Below are 24,605 nucleotides of genomic sequence, written 5' to 3' on the forward strand. Positions count from 1 at the left end.
TTCCTTGGTTTGAATTGTAAATTATTTAAAAATAGCGTGTAAGAGGGCCTTAGACTAGAAATGTTTAGTTTAAATGTAGTTCTGTTTATAAGTAGGCCTATGCATAAGGATGTAATTATTTGACTTATTTGAACTGTTGTATCAGTGAAGCGAGGTGAGTCAGTGAAGTTATGGTTTTACAGTGCAGTGATCAGTTCCGATCAGTGATAATTTATAGCGTCAATGAAATGTGTTCTAGAGTGTCAGTGAAATGTGTGCTAAAGTGTCAGTGAAATGCTTCCTAGTGCCACTACAGGGAATGAGATGAGAGTAAAGTGAAAGACTATTGAAACTTATGTAGGACCTATACATAATTATGTAGGTTGTATTGTAAAATTAGATATTTTATTTATGTTTTATTATTATTGTGTTAAATTGTATTGTGTATTCTTATTGTATTGTGTATAAAATTGTATATTTGTTGTAAAATTGTATTGTGTATTGTACATTTTATTGTGTATTGCTTATCATTTTATTGTGTACTGTTTATATTGTATATACCACTGCCACCGGGTGCTTGCCCACTTGCAGTGTAAATAAATACATACATACATACATATATACATACATACATCAAAGGAGTACCGCTTACAGATAATCTAGAGTTGGTACATAATCCTCACACAAATTATAGCCAAGTATTAATCCACCGCTGTAGAGTAAAGGTCAGCATGTGTGACTGTGAAACGAGCAGGCCCAGGTTCAAAACTTAGTTGGGACAAGTTATCTGAGTTCGGTATTTTCTGAAACTTTTCCTCAAGCAATTTAAGTAGAAATGCTGCGTAACTTTCGGCGTTGGACCTCGGGCTCGTTTCGCCATCATTAATGCGTCTTCTTTTTCATCATTGTCTCCGTTTCTTTCCTTCAATTTGGTCTTGAGATGTAGAGTCGGCTGCAGGCCGTCACCGAACTTGACCCCTTGATAAGTGATCATTAGTTCCTGGTGGTAGTGCTATGTATCGTGAGCTTTCCCTCTAGGCCAGCGGTGACCAAAGCGGGTGTCATGATTACATCGTGACAGACATTCAAACGGGTACGAGGAGTTTCCTGTACATTGTTGTGTGTTTCATTCAAGTACTGAAGGCAAGCAGTGGTAGTATCATGTCGTTCTACAAACTCTGTCTCTACAAGCAGTAAGAGGTGGTTTCGTAAAGAATGAGAAGGATAAGTTTTTTGTTGTTCTGTCGGGCAAAATGTAATATGTTTACTTTGCTCAACGGTTCAATTAGGGTTATATAGAACCATTAATTGCCACACTGAATAATGTATTATTATCATTATTATTATTATTATTATTATTATTATTATTATTACTGACCATGAATATGTGTTTCTATAATTCTCCTGTACGTGCATGAATATTGATATTTTTAGATCTTCTCCTAGAAGGATAAAATTATTAGGAATTATCTCAATTTTAATTTTCTCAATATTTAGATGAGGGTAACTATTTATTAGTTATTCATTTAATAATGATATTGTGGAAAAACTGATTCAATATTATGTGCCAACGAACTGTAAAACTCCAGCAATTGACATGTCTTAAAGCATGACCAGTAAGAGAAAGATGACATAAATAAATGTAAGGAAGTCAGCTACCTAATGGGGTTTGAAATATCTCTTGCTCTAAAGCCTTTTAATAGAACAGAATTTCTCAAAAGAGTAGTGATTAAAATAGTTTAAATAACTTGTACATAAGAAGTTTTTAATTTTGAAAACTACGAATTTCTCGACCAAGTATCGAGAGAAGAATTTAGAAAATTCCTGATTATATTCAAGAGGAAATTAAAAAAATGAAGTAAGAAAAATCGTATATTATTCACTAGCTCTTGATGACAGCAGTGACATTACTGATACAGCAAAGCTTGAAATTTTTATCCACGGGATTGATCAAGATGTTAGTACAGGAATCACCACTGGTTGTAGTTTTCATGCCAAGTACCTTTCCTTCGTCTCCTTACTTCACAGGCTGTCTGTCGCATGTAATCACTGTAGTTCGAGTTTTGGTCACCATTGCCTTAGGCTAATGGTATCTAGTAGGACCGGGGTTGAGACACCACAGTGATGCCTAAGTGGAAAGGTAAAGACATTCTGTAGGCTGTAGGGGAGTTCGAGGGCGGCCCGTAGGATAATCTCTTGTTTGGAAGTGCCATTCCGTGTAGCACAATGGCCCCACCTAAACGACCTGCGTGTGAGAGCAGTCCCATCTCGTGACCCTCCTCTTAAAAGGGGGGGACTAGTATAGCCTATGTATAATGTATAACAGGGATGTCAAAGTGCCTAAACTGCGTGCTCTCAAGAACCCGAACTACATTTCCTTAATGGAGAGGATTGCAATTTTATCTTGCTAAAAAGTGAACCTTGTTGGATTTGTATTGCTTGTAGTATGAGCACGTAATTCAGGCGCTTTGACATCCCTGGTGTATACAGTAAGTATAAGCATGACAGTTAATGATGAGTTTGATGATAACACATTTCTCTCTCTAAATAACTAGTTGAGGCTATTCTTAAATTTGGTACAACGTCTTATAGTAAATAGTTAGGAGGGGAGAAATTTCAGTTCTCCCTCCTGCATTCAGAAATAGGAAACATAGACCTACCCTTGTTCTAGGTGATAAGAGAATATTCTACAATTTAGACGTTTTGCCACGAGGTAACAATTTAAAAAGTAAACATAAGCGTAGGACAAATCTGCAATCTGTTAGTATTGCTGTTAATTATTTAACATTAATATCTTCATTGAATATTGGAAATTAGGATCTCATGAAAGAATAATGATCAACAACCTTCGAAATTTGCTGATAATCAGATTTTTATTATATAAACAGAACAACTCCAGCGTGCTATCTATAACTTAGTGCAAATGGAAATGTAATTTAATATGGGATATTCGTGTCTCCCTATCACTAATCCCATCGACGCTAAATAACCTAATAGATAGGTGGTTAGGTAGCTAGGTAGATAGGTAGGTAGGTAGATAGGTAGATGGATGGGTGGATAGATAGATTTATTGAACAATATTATACATACAGATGTACTATATTATCAGAATTTTCTCTTAAATCAAATGCACGGGCTTCTGACCGTACGTGCTGTGTAAAACAAGTCCTACTTTGTAGGTTTGACACCCTCACTTATGATTAAATCCAACCACTCTCCAAAAGAACACACAGAGAAAAATGAAAATGGCACAAAGAAAACACATTATATAATATATCCTAACCTAAAACAGGCATAAAAGTGTATAATTGAGTAGTTACCATTATCCCTTCGTCAGTTCGCATCACAAACTTCAACAGCTGAAGTTCTGTTCTGTCTCGTCTTCAAGAGGAACAATCCAGTCTTTTGTTCCCATTCTCTATTCCCCATGAGGTCAAGACATGCAAGCGAACTCTATTCTGACTTAGCATAGAGGTTGGTAGATATTTTCTCCGGATATGTTCCGATTCGACACACTGCAATAAAATATGTCTCCAGGAGTCCTTTTCCTCGCACAGTAGACAAAGACTCTCTCCTTCTTCGTTGACAATTTTATTACCCTTCCATGCCCCCAATTTTAGCCACGCTAAACCTGCTCTTCTGTCTTTGTTACAAGAATTTATGTAGTCACACCTCCCCCAGTTAAACATGAGATCTGATTGTTACAGTTGATACAGCTTTCTTAAATAACTAACTAAAAAATGTAGTTTCTCCAGAAAGTTGATTTTTTTAAATTATTTTGTCTGTGAAATATTAAGCTTTGAAGCAAATGTATGTCTCTGAATACAGTAGGCCTAATACCTATAAAAATATAGTTGGGCTAAAATATTGAAACATAAGGTATAGTTTCTAAAAACAAACACCGATCTCAATTAGGCTTACATAGGTGTATAACTACAGCTAGACATAATCACGAATTTCTCCAATATGAAGGTTAATAGACACACATTACCTAATAGGTGCTATAATATGTTTATCTTGTAATACAATCCAACCAACCGTCTGGCCGTATAGGCAATAAAAGGTGAAGTAAACGTCTTACGTCTATGATAATAATCACAGAGCACGCACGTACTATTGCTTCCAATATACAATAAGGATACCTGTATTATTTTGTTTCTCGCAGTAACACAGCGCATCAAAGAAGTCATGTAGGCCTATCATTCGTAGACAAGAGAAGAGTGTCATATGTATTGTAACGTAATGTAATTTAATTCTGTGAATTATGATACAAGCATGGATTAACAGGTGTTAGGCCACCGACGTGGCTCAGTCGGCTAAGGCGCTTGCCTGCCGATCCGGAGTTGCGCTCGGGCGCGGGTTCGATTTCCGCTTTGGGCTGATTATCTGGTTGGGTTTTTACTGAGGTTTTCTCCAACCGTAAGGTAAATGTCAGGTAATCTATGGCGAATCCTCAACCTCATCTCTCCAAATACCATCTCGCTGCTACCACTCCCATCGACGCTAAATAACCTCGTTAGTTGATACAGCATCGTTAAATAACCAAGTAAAAAAAGAACATGTTTCCAGAACCAAGACGACTGAACGTACTACAGAAAGAGGGTGAGCAATTTATTTTCTGACCGGGAAGCAGCATCTTTGGCTATCGTCAAGCGGGCTCCTATACTTTCGTTACGGAGACAGTGGCGTTTCAGTGAATAGACAGTGTATTGATGTAAATCATTAATGTTGGAAATAAATCAGTTGTTCAGTCACCCAGGTTAAGGGAATCTGTTTGTTAAAATTACTAAATTATCGGAGTTGATAAATATAATTGTATCTCAACCAAATATTATTATAAAATTACAAGATTTGAAACTGGAAATCCACAAGTATAATAGCAGCTGTGGTCAGAATTGTATTTGAATGTTTTTATTGGTTTTGGAATAACGATTGAGTAAAATACTGCGTGTTCAGTTCAAAGTGTGTCATGGCCCGCTTTATGCTGTCATATGGCTAGTCGTTGAACCTAGAGAATTCAATCTTCCTACACTTCCACAGAGGCGTATTACGTATGTGCCAGAGAAGTTGCCTAGCAAGTACGGCGTTCATACTAAAGAGTACTTACCGATACGTACTGTAACACCTGTAGTGGCAGGAATGTGAACTGTTTGGAAACACGTACTGAGGTGAGTTTCTTTTTTTACTGTCGGGCTATGTGGAGAGGGTTAAGATGATTACTTACGTATTTGTTGACATTAACTTCGACGGTCAACATGGACACGGAGCATTTGATTTGTATTGTGGAATGTTGCAGTACGCAACTGATGACTTGCCCGCGCAAAACACAGTTCGAAAGATGGTATGGTAGCACACAGACTTTACAGGCCGCCATTTGTTGCTACGACGTTCAATTTATAGAGTACACGTTCTCAAGTTCAGATTGAACGCCTTGACTAATAGGCAACTTCTCTGACATAAAAGCTGAAACTCGCTTCAAATCGCTGACTCACAACAGCGACATCATGACACACTTTGAAATGAACACCCAGTATATCAATTAAATTCCATCTAAATTAAAACAGACACTGGTACAGACACTCATTCTACCTCACTTCGATTATTGCGACGTTTTGTTCAGTGATCTCAGGATTGATTCCTCTCAGAAACTACAGCGTGTTCATAACGAGTGCGTCCGCTTCATTTATAATGTTCGATATTATGATCATATCTCACCTTCTTTCGAGAAGTTATCATGGCTTAGGTTACATGAGAGGAGAAATCTGCACACACTTTCTCTCTTATATCGAATTATGCACACTTCATCCCCCTATTATTTATTCTCTCGTTTTCATACTCTCTCTCGCTTTCATAATATTAATACTCGATCACAACGCGATAACACGCTAGAAATTCCACTTCACACATCACCTCTGTATTCCTCATCTTTCACTGTTGCTACCTCTCGTCACTGGAACTCTCTGCCGCCTGAAGTCAAGGGCTGCCGAATATTGAAATCTTTCAAATCCAAGTTAGAAAATTATCTTATGACGAGTTGCCAAACTAACTTACTATTATGACAAGTGTTGTATTGCATGTTTCCACGTATTCACATTTTTTATGTTCTAGTGATATTTAACTTATTTTATATTTTTGTTTTCATATTTTCATAATGGTATATCTGTAATGTGAAAAGTTGAGCTATATATAATCATAGTTTTCCTTATTGTGTGTACTTAAAAATATTGCATTCATTGTATGCTTTGTACTGCACTATTTTATTATTATTATTATTATTATTATCATCATCATCATCATCATCATCATCATCAATAATTCTTATTTTCTTATACTTTGTATGCCTCATTTATTTTGACCCGCTGTTCACATTTTATTATGCTTTTTTTCTTTCTTTCTGTATGTTATATATTATGTCTGATTTCTTCTTACTTGTTGTTTACATTTTATTATTATTATCTTATTCAGTTTTGTGTGTAAAATTGTAGTGTACTTTGTAAATTTGTAGTGTTTTTTTGTAACACAGTTTTTACTTCTGGTTGAGTGTTAGAGAAGGCCGTATGGCCTTAACTCTGCCAGGTTAAATAAATCATTATTATTATTATTATTATTATTATTATTATTATAATTATTATTATTATAATTATTATTATTATTATTATAATTATTATTATTATTATAATTATAATTATTATTATTATAATTATAATTATTATTATTATAATTATTATTATTATAATTATTATTATTATTATTATTATTATTATTATTATATAATTGGTACATTAGGAACCAATATCTCTGGGAAATACTAAAAGAATAGACTTGAAAGTTCTGGAAACATATAGAGGAACTTCGGATATTATGGAATATTCGGGTAATATGGAACAGTGATGTTTCATTTATGTAAAATGTCGTATGTACGATCCTGCCGTATGATCCTCCTGGTGCTACGGTTGAAGTCTCGCTTGAGCTGAACTAGTGGCAACTTGTCAGTAATCAATTCTATGTTCTGTTGTTTTCCCTTCATTCGTCCATTGAGTCATTGCATTTTTTCACAGGGTTCGTCTCGCTTCATTAACTGACATTTTCCAATTTCATTATTAACCAGTGGCGACTCGTGATATTTTTTGTATGTAGGATGTAGGATATGAGATTGACGACTGATGACCAAGACAGAAACTAATAATAATAATAATAATAATAATAATAATAATAATAATAATAATAATAATAATAATAATAATAATAATAGAAGATGCAAAATCAACACAAGTTGGGCATATGTTAGTCTTTGACTCACCATTCTGGAACTGGCAATTTATTAGTAGTGAAGTTCGATTCTCCTCTCCTTTTTAATTGCGAAGATGGCTCCTAAGCCATTGTACTGCCCGATATTTCCCGATGCTCCGTCGTACGTTTGCGCAATTAATTTCTTGCTACAGTTAAATTCTTCTAAATGATCAAATACAACTTCAGATATTCTTTCGACTGCCCTGTCATGTGAAAGTCCTGTTAATTCTTGTATTTATTGCAGATTAATTTATTTATTTTTATGTAATTTTGTTTTTTATTCATTTTGTTTTTTTATATAATATCATTTTAAATTGTTTATTATTTCTTTTATTCTGTTCTTTTAAAACGATCAATGAACTGCATTAAAGGAGGCTATGAGGATACTTGAAGATTCTTATTGTAGTCTCTGACAGGGGCTCCAGCACCCAGAAAGAAGGGTCGAAGTATTAGGATACGCGGCCATATCCTCAAACGCGGTTAAACTCAAGCCGTATCCCACCCTCCGCACCCTCCCCGTCCACTAACTTCACTGCTAGAAATACCTTTTGTGTAAGATATTTGGATGGTCCCTCGGAAATTATTTCTGAGCTGTGCAGTGGCGACAACTCACGACAGAAAGTGGGACGTATTGAAAATCAAAATCTGTAATTAAAATGTTTTCTGTCCTCAGAGGCACGAAATTAAACTGTATGATCATCCTCATACCCTTCATGGAGGAATCGCCACTGTTATTAACATCTATTATATTCGTACAACTAAAACATCCTGTCATCTGAAGATGTTTCTAGTAGAATTGAACTTGCGACCTTGCAACCTATAGAGAACGATTAATTTGACTTTTCCCCCTTATTGTGAAGGTCTTCGTTAGAGCGTACACTTGTTGGCTCCCGCACTCCTTGGCTCAGGAAGGGCGGGAGGGTGGACAAGCCGTTGAACCTAGTTCTACAACTCTATAGCTGCAATTTGCGAGTTTCCAACACAGAACCGCGCCGAACAATAGAACGACTGTGCAGAACTGCTCCGTTATTGTTCCGACAGCCTCTGCCCTCGCGGCACCTGAGCTCGCGGGGATCTCGTATTACAGAGTTCAGTGCTAATTATCCTGCCAGCCCGGGAGCAGAATTGCTCGCCTAAGTTTATTACTTTCTGTACAGGGAAAATGTAATCGTCAGGGTTTCCATATTTCAGCTCAAGTGTACATTTTCAATTCTCCTGAGAACGTTTTGACTGCTATATCAATTTTGTTCTGTACCAATGTGATGACATTTTGGTAGCCTCATCTTCACCTTTTCACCTTCATTATCATCATCACTACCACCACCACAACCATCACCGCAACCACCAAACCACCACCAGCACTGGTAGAAACTTGGGCTTGCTTGTGTTCAGAAAATTTGAGGTAGGCGGCTCATTGTCTTTTGGGCCGTGAAGCGTTCTTCTGTCCCTTGTATGTAATTGTTTTTGTTGCTGTCCTATTTTCCCTTTCATTAAGACAACGCGTTTCAACAATTTCTTGTTTGTTCGCTGTATAGTTTTATTAATGAATTTCAACGTGGAACGTTTTACACCACTCGAGAAAATTGAAACAAAAATGATAACATTGCTCCTTATTGGAGTTACTGAGATTCCACCCGCAAAGCATTCTTTGTTTAAACAATTTCATTACATTTGTTCATTCATGGCCCAGGTTATACTTCAATTACAGAATTTAATAAATGGAATGGGCAAACTATACTTATTGTTTTAACGGATTCATCCTCATTTGTTTTTATATTTGAAGAAGTTGTGTGCATTCCGTCATTTTCATGAAAGAAACAACCCAGCCATCCGAAATGTTATTTTGATATATACAGAGTGGAAGGTAAAGTAGTACATTAATTGACAGGAGCCATAGATCTCATTATTTAGAGTAGGCCTAAGTTTTGTGAAATAAAATAAATTATAAAACTTACGGATAGTAAGATAATTACAAGTATTTGGAAAGCTCTGACGGCAATATTGCAAGATGTCTCAATGCCGCTTAAGTAATATCCCACACCCCATGCGGTCAGCCACTTTAAGGGGGCGGGTTAAGTTCAACTACCTTTCACCGTGTACCTTGCAGCAGATGAGGGGAGGGCTGTAGAAAGCAAAAAATGTACTGTGCTTCGGTGCAATACTTCGCGAGCTAATCTGGGGATAAATCTTCGCACAAAAATGACCTGCGTAAACTCCGGATAGGGACGTAACTGTTATTTGTTTAGTTTGTGTAATTTAATGTCAGAAAATATGAATTAATAACCCGAATGGACAAAATAGCTCGTGTCCGGGCGCAGTTCAACAATGAATACAGAATTATCAACTTACAAAGCAATACACTAACAATTCAATACTAAGTATGGCGTAATAATTTTAATGTAAGCAAGAACTACATGCAGTAATAACAAGAAATAACGTGAAAATTAGGAAACTGTCAAAATTAGTGAAAATACTTATGATTGAACTTTCAGTTACAATTAATGAAAAAATAAAACTGATGTAACTTTGTGAACAAGATGTAATTAACATTACAATTTATTGTTTTATAAATCACTAATTCCGGGCGTTAATAATGCTATAAAGAGTAATGAACTCTGTAAACCACATTCCACTCACATTTTACAGGTACTGTTCAAAATGTCCACCATCAGCGTGCGTGCAGCTTTCACATCTTCTAGTCCAGTTATGACTAACTCTGGCCAGTAGTCCTTCATTGTTCCGAATTTCTTCCGCGGCCTGGATCATGTCTTAGGCTAAGTACTCATGATTTGTGAACTCTGGCATCTCGTAGTTTTGAAATGAACTAAACTGCATCGCTGTACATCCAACTACACACTAATGCAATGTAAACATCACAACAGCTGATCAGTTGCGAGTACTAGGCCAACTGTTTGCCGTCCGGACAGCGATGCCAGATTTTTAGACCTCCTGTACGTGACTCGACAATCAATGTTTCCAATGTATCTTCAATCGATTAATTCGAAATCTGTGAATTTTCTAATTAAAATACTGCTGCAACGTGAATGTAACAAACGTTCTCTTCGTTGTTATACAAGAAATTAAACCGTATTTTAGACAGTATTCGTAAAATTCGCGATCGAAATGTCTGCATAAAAGTATTATTTCTTCAAAAAAACTTCGCAAAGACGAGCAAAATGGTATTAGACTTTTTTGTTCGTTATATTTAAGGAATCACATCCAACACTTAATGTACTACCTTACATTCGACCCTGTATATGTATATGTATATGTATATGTATATGTATATATATATATATATATATATATATATGTGCAATTCTATCAATAACGATGACGTATTAATTAATAAATTAATAATGTATTTAGATGCTTCTTTAAAGTAGTATTTACACTTTAAAGAAGCTGGGAATTTGAAGTTAGTGAATGATTTCTATGGGTAGAGAGTCATGTAGGGAATTCTGAAGGAAGTCTAGGCTCGTATCGGACCGTAGCGCTAATGATGATCATGAATATACTAGGGTATTCGAAAAATAATGGAAACATAGTTAATTGCTGTTTCACACTACATTTATTTAGGTTACTTTTGACATTACATACTTCAAATGTAGTCTCCTGCCATGTCAACAATACGTTGTGAAATTTTTGAAAGACGGCGGATTCCATCTGCAGCAGCATTTCTGGATATCTCTCCCACTGATCAAACTACAGCTATTCCGATATGAACTGTTGATTAAAAGCGAATGCCTCGATTCCACCCAACTTGTAGTAGTTCAGTATGGTAGGATTTCTCTCTTGCAAGCTTCTTGTAATGTCCTAAACACAGAGTTGCATGTTTTTCTCTTGCAACTTGGATTTTTATTAAACGCTTTTGTTCCTACCTTTAGGGCTGTATTGTGTACTACAAATTATAAAAAGCCATTGTATATACAAAATATGGCTACTTCCAGACTTTCAATAGGCTTATTGCAAATTTATGAAACAATCCCTGCTCTATTACGTAGTATAATATTTCAATGGTCACCGCTAGGAGTACTTATCGAATGCCCTAGTATTATCAAATACCTTACTATAATAATACCGGTCAGCTAGCAGTTCTGCGCGCGAACGACGCTGGTGCTGCTACCTGGGCGGCCGGTGTGGCGATACTCGCGAAACAAGCTGTAATGAACTGCAATGTATATTGTTGCTGGTCTAGTTAATAGTTTTATTAATCATTGCTATGTTAAAATGTCAGGGTGTATATGTGCTGCATATATTATTGCTACAATACAGCATTACAAACTGCTCCAAATCGTACTTTCGATTTCCGAGGGATCATAAAACGTGAGTCAACAAAATTCTTTATTAGGCCTAATGCCTTTGTCTATGTGTTGATAGAACAATAAAAATTAGTTTTTTTTATTTAGGCCTAATGAATGAATAGAAGTTAAAATGTATTGGAAATTTTGAGGTTTATCAAATTAAATTTTTGTTGTCCAGATGCCTTTACTAATTATTACAAGCATCAGATTACCACCAATTTTATCTTTGCAGTGTCAGCAACGCGTATATAAAGCATTAAAGCAGTATTTCTCATAATATGCAGTTTTCATATAAAATAATGTTAGGCGACATTAAATACTATTCAACTTTTGTTAAGCGTCTCGTATATTATTCTACATTAGTACCTCACGTTTTAAACAATAGTCCGATTCCCGTTATGTTAATATTTTTTTTTATTTGTGGACGTAATTCCACGCCGTTCTGCTAGATGTCAGGTCCGCGATGTTTCGCACTCACGTCAATGCTGCTAGTATACAGCTGTCCGATATTATTATAGTAAGGTATTTGGTGTTATATAGAGCAAGCAATCGATTGATAGTAATAATATATGGTAGAAGCAGATTACAGAGAAAGAAGCAAACTATTATTGATCGTAATAAATTATGCTACACATGTACAGAAACAAACGAATTACTGAAAGTCATAAAAATACGTCGATGACTTGCTATACAAAAAGACACGAATTATTATTGATCACATTAAAATAACGCCGACAAGGCGTAAAAATTGGAACATGCTCTTCATTGTACTAAAAATTCGTCAGGATAAAAAGTGATTTCTACACTGTTAATAATGCCAACTTAAACTATGTATAATGCAATTTAAATCTGTTGAAAATACATATGTTACTACACGATCTCACGAAATAAAATTACTCTCGATTGCAATGCGCGCAGTCACATATTTGATCTATTTTAAAATATCCAGGAAATTGCAATATTCTATGTAAGGAATTTGTTATTGTTTGATCCTCGTATTCCCGTAAAGCGCTAGACTCGTACCTGTGTGACGTATATAACGACATAACTCGACAGGTGGCTCTGACTCAAAAGTTCTTGATCGCTGTTAGACTTAGAGACTTATTGTGATAAGTCATATCTCATTCAGCACGTCGAAAATACTTCCCACAATCTTTACGTCGAACTTTCGATCATGACATGTCTCAATAACCCAGTTGCTATGCACGTGGATCTTATGATACTGCAGTGAAGTCATGTCAAAGACAGTTTTATAGGTTTTTAATGAAATGCTTCTTTCTTTTCTAGGAGACATTTTGTATAGTAACAGTAGTTTTGTAATAAGTTCACGTCATAGCGCATTCTCATAACATTATTTTATGAAATATAACATAAGTATAAAAAAACCTATATATTAACCTGAAAGCAATTTCATGGATAAATAGCCAATTAACTGAATTTGATCATGTCATTTGGGAACATTTTGTCAAATAATATTTTTTCATACGACCAATAGTTTTTTTAATATTTCGAGAAAACGAATGTTGCAATGTTGCAACGTTGTAGACAGTAGCAGTGGTTACTTCGCGAGATCATCGCATCCCAGGATACTGAATGCCGCTCCAATCATCTACTTGGCAGGGGTTTTGAGAAGATGTACAGTACACACATACCGTATTGTAAACAAAAATATTTTCTTGAGAATGCAGTCAAATAAAAATTTATGTAATCGTAACATGTTAATTACAAGAACTATGTTATTCGTTATCTGTGATGAAATGTTCGCTATTATATCGTTTCAGCACTACATTTTATACGAACAAACACGTAGTTTCCGTTACATTTTAAGGCAATTTCATCAATAATAGAATGAAAATTTATGCATAAAACAAAATTAATCGTTTAGATACAGTATTATTTTACATTGAGGATCACACAGTTGATGTCACTCCAACTGAATTATAATACAATCTTTGGAAGAAATACACTCCAACTGAATTATAATACAATCTTTGGAAGAAATATACAACTTTGAAACTAAATGAAAATAATACACATTAACGTGAGGTATACTGTTAAATTTTGTACACCATTCTACAGTGTCTTTTAAAGGCATTGTTCAAAGTGTCCATCAGTTGCGTGTCTACAACTTTCACACTCCTGATCCAGTTATCTGTCACGGTATAAGCGAGCAGCTGCAGCGGCATTGTGGCCAGTTTGGCCATAAATTAAAACATATCCAGATACTGACGATTACAAAACTGTGGCATCTTGTTGTGTTTCAACTGCTTCGAACTGCACGTAGCCTGAAATAATGACGCAGTGAATGTAAGCGTATCGTTCGCTCCGTATCGTCCGTAGCTCAGTCACATGGTTTGCGTACGTAAGAAATAGTGTTGCCAGCGTGTCACAGCCCTGTTCCCATGCAATGTATACAAGACTATTAACACAATTTATTCGAAATCTGTATTATTTTCCACACAAATACTACTGTAACATGGACATACATAGCTTATTCTATCATCCTACATGAAATAAAAGTCCAATTTTGAGTAGTTTCGTGAAAAACGTAATCATAATTTCAAGTTAAAAAAGACCTTTTTTTCCGAAAACCGCCTTTCTGAGAACAAAATATTATTAGACTTTCTTGTTTGTCATAATTCGAGATATCATATCCCAGAAGTATTGTAAAAGGTTGCCTTCCACTCTGTATACATACAGGGTGTTTCGGACCACCCGTATCAGCCTTTTTTTCTCGAAAACTGTATGATACTGGTTGTTCAAAAAAATTTCGATAACCAGAACCTATGTAAAGAATCGATTGGTGGTAGCACCATTTTCCGCAACAAACCAGAAGTAGGGGAATTCAAATTCATCAACTTAACTCAGCTGTTAGCCCGCGAAACCATAGAGAACTATTTATTTGTTATCCTGTGATCTTTTTAAAAGAAAAAATATCAAAAGTCCTTCAATAACTGTCTATTCAAAATACAAAATATTACATAGGTTAGATGAGCGTATCTTTGACTAGCGCTTTCGCTATTATAATAGCATCTTCAAGGTCAGACTTGCGTGATGTTAAGCTTTCATATAAAGACGTAGATGTACAAGTAACATCGAAATGTGTTAAGGTACATGACGTGAGAATATAAAAATACAATGATAAGAAAAACAAGTAAAATTTGACTTATGAACACTCGAATATATATATATATATATATATATATATATATATATATATATGACAGTTAAACTTTTATGAGGTCTCAAAAATTAATACATAAAAGTATTTGGAGTTAAAGCCTGCAGAAACATGTATGCAGCTTATAGATCAAAATTTGTTTAAAAATTGAAATCTGCAAAACATATATGCAGCTTAAAATTGAGACACAGACAGTTAAGGGACCTGTATAGAAACAGAAAGAAAAATGAAGTGATGATAAACCACTTACGAGATCTTTGGTGTTGGCGTAGTAAGAGAAGTAATGTGGCCTGGTCGGTAGCGTGGTAGTGACTGGTGCAATAACACAGTATGAGAAAACACGTCATGACGTAAGTGGAGGGGGGTACGTGCCGCAGTGAGAAGAGTTTCCATTGGCTAATTTAAATAAGGGGTTACCGGAACTAGGTAATTGTACATTAATTAATGAAACATTATTATTAAGCGATTTAGCTATGTAAAATTCTTCAGCAACTAAATTAAAGGTTCCATTACTGATGGGTTTTAAAATCTGTAAAGCGCCTTTTCAAATCCTGTGATCTGTTCACAAGTCCACGTGCGTTTCCAAGCACACCGTCGTCTGTCATCGTTAACGGAAAAATTCTAACATGGCCGCCACTTACCCAAGACGGCGTTTCATCTCACAACGCTTCAAGTCCCTTGGTTCGTAAACTATGCAATGTTTCTCTTTTTTCTATCTCACCTTCAGCCTCGTGAGAACCAGTGTTCTTCCAATATAAGGCGTAAATGTTAATTAGGTTGGCATCCAATCAATAGGCTATAGTTCGCGTAAGTTGACAGGTGATTAATTGCACTCGCGTGTTTCAGCTTGGAACTGTTCTTAATTTGTAATGGTAGAGTAAAGGTATATATTATGTATACTTTAAATTACGTTTCCCTTAATTTAGGGTGCTCCGTTAGGGCACTTCTTTCAATTAAAGTTTTCACGCTAATAATAATTGTTATAATAATAACTAAATATTATATTATTATTGGTTATAATTATATCATATGAGTAATTACTATCATTCACATCGGTGTTAACACATATTCAATGTGAATGAAATAATACATACAAACATACATGCGTACACACGTACAGTACATGCATACATACATTGAAGTGAATTTAACGGAGGGGGGCACTATGACCCAGCACTGCGACCTTGTTCAGATCTATTGCGCTAGCCCTCTGGTGACGCATTCCCAAACCCACACCAACCGACCAGACTAAGGTTCTCTGTATGCCCAGGTTTCGAGCAAGCAACCCCACTCGTCCCTTGGCCAACCCTCCATGCGTCGCCGGCCGGCGAATGATAATGAAATGGAGAAATGGTGACGGAATGATGTATATGCCTAATTTGAGGAAAAACGGGAGAACCTCGGGAAAAACCCCAACTGCGACCTTGTCCGCCGCAAGTGTCACTATGGATTTTTTCAATGAAAAAATCCGAGACCTGACCGGGAATCGAACCCGAGCCGCCTGCGTGACAGTATGAAGGTTTGACCAGTCAGCCACCGCAGTTTTTACATACATACATACGTACATACATACATACATACATACATACATACATACATACATACATACATACATACATACATACATACATACATACATACATACATACATACATACATTACTATTCTCCGTATCTAAAATGCATATCGTCGTTATTCCTGCAATAACTCCTATGTGACATATTTATCGATTTTGAGATTTTTGCTGTAATTAATAACTTAAATAGTGATACAGCAAATAAAATCTCCTTATGTAATTATATTTCCTAGTTTCGAAAATGTAAGAATTTACAGTCTCCTATGCATAGGCGGAGTATGGGGGGGATGGGGCACTGCCACCCCCAAACTTGTCTGAACTGTTTTTTTTATATTAATTAACGTTAGAAAATATTGAATTCAAAAGATCTTTTTTCCTTTTTTTATGATTAAGTTTCTGTGCTTTGACGAATTAATGTCTCCAGACCATGTGTCTGGACTATAATATTTATTTAAAATTTCTGAATGTTTAAGAATTTCTATATCTCATTTGAAGAATGGAAGAACTATAATGTTTTGCTTTGTAACGGTCTGTAGGCCCTACTCATGTGTTTAACATCTGCAGGTGTTCAGGCCGCCACTTGGAGAAATATAAATAACATACTGGACAACAATGCAGAAAAAGAAAAGTGATAGCTGTATAATGTGTAAACTTAAAGACGAGATTAAATAAAATAATTAGAGTTTACATTTCGTAATATATCTTCAGGAAGATAAGCTTCATATAAAAAAGTTTCTATTAGCATTGTTACGTAGTTTTATTGATGTATGCATGTGTTTCTGTACCTACGAGAGAGAAAAGGAGAGATTGTTTTAAGTTATGCCCTGTTATAATTTGTAGTAGACCTCCAGTTCAAGCCCTATACAACTCTGCCCGTAACATTGCGGATATGGATGTAACACTGTAAGAAACATGCCCCCCGAAAATACCTTTATTAAATAATCATATTCCGATATACTGTACCACGGTCAAGCTATAACGAAGGAGGCAAATCATGTCCTCCAAAACCCCGTTATATGGGGATTCTATGGTTTAACTTTACCCCCCCCCCAAAGGAAACGGTTCTCTCTCCACCTTTGATCCTATGTACGGCTGCCATAGGATGAATAAATGTGTTTTCTCTTCCTACTGAAAAACTTTATATTTTGCACATAGGAGTTATTGCAGGAACAACGATTAATCCCTTATTTTTTTCTTTATCAACAGTATAAGCACTGCAAAGCTCAATTGGTATACAGAACCCTCACGATGTGTTTTGAGAAGTGAGCTACTTTATTTTGGTTCACTTGTCGTTTATCTAGACTGTACGCTTGCTTTACTATCTCTTATAAATCAAGCAAGTTCTCATTCCGGTATCCGGAACTTTATATCCCGGGGGGTCTGCCGTGTGATTTTATTACGCTGTCCCTTAAAGGAAAGCTCTGTGAAGCCGCTCGTATAAGCCCTTGAGAGATCTGACGGATTGGACAGTAGCAGGGGACGGATCTTGCATCAGTGCTCAAGAGCTGGAGTTTCGGTGTCAATGAAAGAGCTTACTTCGGGATGTAATTGTTTTAAATTTGTAAGAAACGAGTTTTGGGGCTTGAATGAAATATTTGATTTTATTTATACAACTAGAATAAGGACTATAACTCCGGAACTGCTATGACACATAACTGGTTACTGTCATATTAAATTAGTATTCTCGAAGAAAATATTTCAAATATTACGTTAAAGAAAGATTCGGGAACATTAAAAACTATTAAAATTCAAATACAAATAGCAATTAAACATCTTGAACTTTCTAATCACTAGATTGTGCACCAATATGCCTGGGTTGAATCCCAAAATCTCTCCGCAATGCATATGAAGAGAAGGCATATGTCACTGTTGATAGTGATTCGTCCATTGGATGGGGACGTTAAGCCTGGCGGCCCCCTTGGTGCTATTCGACAGGAGTAGGCTACGTGACGGCACCGGGTTTCCGCTTCTTCCTTCCTCATCTTCATCATCATCACTCATTCCAGATACTACACTTACACAAACATTTATACATACACTCACTCTAGTATACGACATAACTCTCCACAGATACACATCATTTACAGTGTGGCCCGCCGAAGTGGTGTACAACTAGAAAAATGTGTCACAGACGTCCCATTTATCCGCAATATGCGGAACCCGAATCACGTAAAGTGAAGTGGGTAGGCATTGGATACTTACATACATACATACATACATACATACATACATACATACATACATACATACATACATCGTGAACTTTTCTTGTAGTTTACGAATTTCGGTAGTTCGTCTGCAGTAAAGAAGAAAAAAGCGACAGGGAATTCATCAAACGTTTATGCTATTCGTGATTGTTATTGTGAGCATGTGAGCATGATTGGGATTTTAAAGGAGTTTGGGATTTGAAATAAAATTCTGACATTTCTTTCTACTTCTTCCTTCTTCATGCTTCCGCATTTGAATTTAACTAAGCGGGGCCTTCTAGTTAATTACTTCATAATGGTTTTCTCATTCTATGAGACACAACAATGCAATTGATAGTCGAAACTATTCACACATCTATATGGCGCCAATGAGTTGTTTGAAATTTTAATAACTAACAATATGTAATTACAGAGAATTGGATTCATTTGGAAATTAACACCACAGATGACTCTCGTCACATTTATTAATCATCCCCATTTAGGCACAAATAGACCTAACAATTTGTTATTGAATTAAATTAAGATTAATATACCGTTAAGCTTTTATACTTCAAAAACGTTTTAAGTGAGTTTTTCCAAGTCCATCTGATATCGAAATCACAGAACTACACAATTTATTTTAACACGGATCCAACCATGTATAAATTATACAAATTACAGAAATAAAGAAACATAATAATACATTGTTCATTAATTAATTTAATATGCCATTATTATTGATAGAATTGTCCATATAAAGATACGATAGCCGGATGTTTGGGTGGTTTCTTTCAGGAAATGTTGCGATACATAATAGAGGGTCTTTCATAAGTAACAAGTGTATCGAAAAATTAACTAGTTTGGATAATTGTTTGAAATGATGTTCATCCTCACTAGAAAGAACCCTTCCCGATGCTGTAAGTCGATTTGGAAATAAACATCCCCCCCCTCGCCGCCAGAGCTATTAAACGAAAGAGTGGTTAGTGTTTTAAACCTTTGTTAAAACACATAAATGTAAAAACAGTTCCAATTGTTGACAAATTATGGTGTACAATTTTCAAATGTGTTCTGGAGAATGCACAAATGTAAGCAACGTATCAACTCTTCATGGACTCTGGTGATAATGTCAGGCGTAACCATTTATATCGTGTGTTCAATTCGTTGCACTAATTCAGGAATGGTGCGTGGCTTAATAGCTCAGACACGATCCTTGATGAATCCCCAGAAAAAGAAATCCAGGGGAATCAAATCAAATGATCGCAGAGGCCAAAGGATTGGGAAATTTTTCTCTTCTGCAATAACGTTAAGCGGCTGCGTGGCATTTTATCATTCCAGTCTATTACAACAATGTGTATAGGCATGGCCGTGTGCCATTATCCTTGGCGTATAGAAGGCCATGCTCCAGGTCGTTTTAAGTTGGCATTAAACATGGATAAGTAGCTTCCTCTGGTGGCGGGGGGAAGGGGGTGTTTGTGTCAAAATCGACTGTACAGCACCGGGAAGGGTTCCTTTCTCGTGAGGATGAACATCATTTCAAAAAATTATCCAATATAGTTGATTTTTCGATAAACTCGTTACTTATAAAAGCCTCTGTATAACCATTTAAAATATGAAAGTAAATGAGTATAGATCAGCTTTTACAATAAGCATGATATGCCATATCTTTCCCTCATGCAGTATGCATTGCTCTCAAGGGAAGTTTGATCAGTGGATCGACAATGTACATGTTGGAGAGTCTGTGTTTTAGCTACGAGCCTACTTATTGTTGTAGCTACAACCAACTCTCCTATTTCCAATCCACCTGTAGTAAAAAAAATGCCGCTCGACAAACATGTTGAAAGTAGTTATTTTAGCTACTTCCTGTCCCGGCAAGCGTTTCATTCGTTATTTTCACTGTCACAGATTTAATTACAGATTTTCAGAGAGGAATGTTTGGTGTTCAGTTTTCATAGTTTCATTCAGCCATGTCTAAAATAAAGCCATCTAAATCTTGTCATTTGAGATAGATTGTATCCGAATATTTGGAGATGAGGTTTTCTCTATTATTGTTTTGTAAGTTGTGCGAAACAAAGGTATCAGTAGAAAGAATATTCACTGTTAAACAACATGTGGGTCGCGATAAGCATATACGGGCAGTGCAGCTCGCAAGTGAGAAGAAATCCACGCAGCTTTCACTGCAACAAAGTGAATCCAAGAAGGAGAATAAATTGTCACATTTTTACAGAGACTTTTGTGAAGCATTTGATACTTCCTGAATTGAAGATCTTACTGCCAGTGAGTTAGCTCATTTCATGTATGCTCCAATTGTATCCGCGGATGTGGAAAGGAGTTTCTCGCAGTACAAAACAAAATGTGCTTTCCGAAAACAGGCGTTCCGTAACTTTCGAGAACCTGCTCATGCAGGTGGTTAACTACTTCAATTATTCTGAATAAGGTGTTATTATCCTCTGATTGAGGTTCTGGCTAATGTGTACTTCTATTATTATGCAGTACACCACACCTGAAGCCCACACCTGTGGAGTAACGGTTAGTGCGTCTGGCATCGAAACCAGGTGGCGGGTTCGATTCCCGGTCGGGACAAGTTATCTGGTTGAGATTTTTTCCAGGATTTTCCCTCAACCCAATATGAGCAAATGCTGGGTAACTTTCGGTGGTGGACCCCGGACTCATTTCACCGGCATTATCATCTTCTTCTCATTCAGACGCTAAATAACCTAAGATGTTGATAAAGCGTCGTAAAATAACCTACTGAAATAAAAACCACACTTGACGGTATATCTTAGAGGAGGAACAATAATTATTGTTTGTATACATCTCAAGTCTGATTACTGTAAAATATATCTAGTAGGCGATGCAAGCAATGAAGGGGGAAAGAAACTGGCCACCCTACCCCATTATCTCCTGGTCTAGTTGCTCATAAGTGGTGTCTTGATATCACTTGTGAGGTTTAGACCTATCTTCGGACAGTTGACTAAACAACAAAGTGGTCCACACCTGTGGAGTAACTGTCAGCGCGTCTGGCTGCGAAACCAGATGGCCCGGATTCGAATCCCGGTCGGGGAAAGTTACCTGTTTGGGTTTTTTCCGGGGTTTTCCCTCAACCCAATATGAGCAAATGCTGGGTAACTTTCGGTGCTGGACCCTGGACTCATTTCACCGGCATTATCACCTTCATCTCATTCAGACGCTAAATAACCTAAGCTGTTGATAAAGCGTCGTAAAATTACCTACTAAAATAAATAAAATAAAAAACAACAAAGTAATATTTTTTTATACGTGTTCTTTCCTAGAACATACAAATTCGCGAGTTTAAATTAATATTAGTTTTTAATTTCACTTCTAACGCTACAGAAGCAAGAACTGTGCTGTACTGTCATACTCTAAAATGAAGACTTTTTTTTCATTTTTTTAGATCATTTATTTATATTACCGGTTGTTCTTTATGGTTGTGAAACTTGGACTCTCACTTTGAGAGAGGAACATAGGTTAAGGGTGTTTGAGAATAAGGTGCTTAGGAAAATGTTTGGGGCTAAGAGGGATGAAGTTCCTACAGGAGAATGAAGTTACACAACACAGAACTGCACGCATTGTATTCTTCACCTGACATAATTAGGAACATTAAATCCAGACGTTTGAGATGGGCAGGGCATGTAGCACGTATGGGCGAATCCAGAAATGCATATAGAGTATTAGTTGGGAGGCCGGATGGAAAAAGACCTTTGGGGAGCCCGAGACGTAGATGAGAAGATAGTAATATTAAAATGGATTTGAGGGAGGTGGGATATGGTGATAGAGACTGAATTGACTTTGCTTAGGATAGGGACCTATGGCGGGCTTATGTGAGGGCGGCAATGAACCTCCGGGTTCTTCAAAATCCAGTAAGTAAGTAGGTTTAGATCATTTTATTGATTTTTAGGTCATTTTATAGATCATTTTGTAGATATTTTTAGGTCATCAAAATTCGGGTTCTGATAATAAGCATGGGTTGTACTTTCCATTTGATAAATGTTGTAATTGAAGCATAACTTAGGCTATGAACGAACAACATTAGTTCCTTACTTAAATAATGCATTGCGTGTGATATCGATTGCAATACCGTAAAGGACAGTTTTGTAATTTTTTATACAATTTTTCTCGAGAGGTATGCAAAAAGAGTTGTAGGTTACCCTTAAATTGAATATGTATCCTATAGGATACAACAGGTTAATAGCCTATATGCTATAATTTTAATAGAACAATAGAAAAAAATTGGTACCAGTAGGAAAATTTAAATTTCATAATACTATAATATTGTACAACATATAAAAATATGGACATTGCGATAGTTGTTTTCTTTACAGTCCGACAAGGTTTAATAAACTAGTGTGAGAAATGAAGCTTTGCCAAGTTAAGAGTTAAAAATTTACTAGCCTATATAATTTCCATTAATATGTAGTCATATAAGAAATAACAGACCTCATTCTTTCAGAGAGTGTAGTATTATTTTCAAGCATGGAATCTGAGATAATAATATAATTGTTTCAAATATGTAACATTTCGTAGAACAGAAGATAGTAGAAACCTAACTACGATTTAAGCTTTTCATACAGGGAAAATAGCCAGTATCAACTGCTACTTCAAGTACTTTTGATTTAAACAAAAGACATTGTTAAACATGGACGAGGGAAGTTTAAGAGAAATTTTAATTACTGTATTATGTTTCGCTCCCTCACCACCAGACACCACCACTTTGAAATTAATATGGTACCCCCTATCTCAGGGATGTCAAAGCGCCTGTATTACGTGCTCATACTACAAGCAATACAAATCCAACAAGGTTGAGTTTTCAGTATGATAAAGTAGAATCATCGCTCTTAAGGAAATTTTGTACGGGTTTCTGAGAGCACGCAGTGCAGGCGCTTTGACATCCCTGTCCTACCTTATGTTATTCAATTTTAAAGGTCAGGAAACCCCCTCAGCTAAAGAAGTGGATTCCGTCGGTCCCTTTACAAGAGGGGAAAACAGCAAGATTAAGAGACATGTAATTCATCAGTTGGATGTGATGAACTCAGGCACAGTAGATTGTCACATTAAAATATTAGGGTAAACTAGGGTCTGTTGGACAGTCGGGCATGTTGGACTGAAGTAGCCACGAGTGGGGCTACTTCCGTCATTGACTTCTAGAAGAATGTGGTGCCCACAAGTGGCGAGGTAACACGTTAAAGTACAGAGTGTCCAACATGCCCGACTGTCCAACAGACCCTAGTTTACCCTATGGTAGATATTTTCTTTCTTGACATAACTCGTAGTATGTTCATCACTATGTTTCGGTTACATAAAGTGTTATCATGAAAGCTTATTAGTCCAATGTGGCATGGAACAGAATGTATAATGCATATTTTGTCTGTTGTATCTGTATCACAACGTCCACCTGTCACGCCTCCGTCAAACTGTTGGGTGCACGTGACGCTGTGGTTATGTGACGCACGACCAATGCATCAGCAAAGTTTTAAAATAAAAATACTACTACAAGCTTGAAAATTGTGTCAATTTAGCTTATAGTGCTAAACTCGGTTGAAATACTAGCTGTCTACTAAAACAATTATAATTTAATTTTAAAACTACTAATGAAGAAAAAATAATTCTTGCACCAAGGTCGTGATGTAGAATTTAGTACTGTCCGAACGAGTGATTATGTCGCAAACGTTTTTGCTGGCCTTTCTCTAAAGGCTAGTGGCTGGGGTGTTAGGCTCTTTTCTGAAAATATTTTCTGTTCGGAATTGAAAGTCTACGTAATATAATAATAATAGTAATAATAATAATAATATTTATTTTTTTGTTTATTTATTTATACTGGTAGCGTTAAGGCCATAGGGCCTTCTTTTACACTCTACAGGTCACAAAGTATACAAGCAGTGAAAAATTGTTTAATTCTTTAAAATAGTTTAAAGAAAAGGGCCCCATAAAGTGTCACGTGACTTCCCCGTTTCGCCGAAACTGCAACATAACAATTCGGTCGGACAGTAGGTGAAATTCCTCCGACGCTTTGATTATGCTTGGTTTCAAATATTTTTTTTGGGTTCTCTGCCTGGTTTTCATCCTCGAACTCT

Source organism: Periplaneta americana, chromosome 14 (genome assembly GCF_040183065.1).
Source record: "Periplaneta americana isolate PAMFEO1 chromosome 14, P.americana_PAMFEO1_priV1, whole genome shotgun sequence".
NCBI lineage: Eukaryota > Metazoa > Arthropoda > Insecta > Blattodea > Blattidae > Periplaneta > Periplaneta americana.